This window comes from Gossypium arboreum, chromosome 12 (assembly GCF_025698485.1).
Source record: "Gossypium arboreum isolate Shixiya-1 chromosome 12, ASM2569848v2, whole genome shotgun sequence".
Lineage (NCBI taxonomy): Eukaryota > Viridiplantae > Streptophyta > Magnoliopsida > Malvales > Malvaceae > Gossypium > Gossypium arboreum.
This window is the reverse complement of record NC_069081.1, coordinates 15,834,695-15,835,613: the sequence shown is the minus strand read 5'-3', so window position 1 is coordinate 15,835,613 and position 919 is coordinate 15,834,695. Positions and strand designations below refer to the sequence as shown.

The following is a 919-nucleotide window of genomic DNA, read 5'->3' as shown; positions in this document are numbered from 1 at the left end:
GCATCCTTATTGATGCTATTGAATCTTCCCTTGTTTGGTTGTGTTGTTTGTTAGATTGCGCTGTGGTGGTTATTGTATAAATGCCCATGTCTACGCACTACTAAACTTTGTAGTATAAGGTTTGTTTTATGGCTTCATTAATCTTGAATCCGGTTGATGGAAAATGTTATGAAGCTTCATTTGGGAGCAGGGATTTGGGGCTTTACAATCAGATTTTGTACTAGTCAGAAAAAAAATGGTTAACCATCGCTCATTTCTTGCTTAGATAATATTCAAATCTCATTCTCTACTTCCTTGAATGAGATAAGGCTATGGAGGTATTTCATTGTCTATCATCTCATTTATCTTTTTCAGTTTTCCTCATACAACCAACCACAAACATTTGGAAGCTTTTGTTATTCCCAGCCCAAAATTCCTTTTTCTTTTCCATCCACTTAATGCCACTAAAATAACAAAATCAAGGTCCCACCGAGATTTGAACTCGGGTTACTGGATTCAGAGTCCAATGTCCTAACCACTAGACCATGGGACCGTTACTGTTCAGAAAGCCAAAACTAAAATACTAATACTATTTAACATCTGAAAATCTACCACGCTTCTAAGGAAACTTAACCCCATAATCAAAAGACGTTGGATTTTTCAGTTTAACCTATTTAATAAATAAAATTATTGGAAGATATAAATATTTTTATAATCATATTTGTTATTTTTAATTTTTTGTTGTTCATATTTTATTAATTCGTAACATTAACTAAGTTAATGACTTTATAAATAGTATGATTACATATATACTAAATTGTCGCACTTACAATATGAGTGAAAGATGTTATAACAACAAAAGATGACTTTAGTTGAAATAGTAATCTTAAAAGGTTAAAAGTCATAATAATATTTTGAGTTCAAATTTCATTATTTAGAT

The 919-nt window shown here is 30.9% G+C and overlaps 1 non-coding gene across 1 annotated transcript; it reads right to left on the bottom strand.

Moving 5' to 3' along the window:
* Positions 1-460: 460 nt before the first annotated feature.
* Positions 461-532, bottom strand: TRNAQ-CUG (transfer RNA glutamine (anticodon CUG)). The gene has a single exon. It is a non-coding gene; the product is annotated as a tRNA-Gln (tRNA).
* Positions 533-919: the final 387 nt, after the last annotated feature.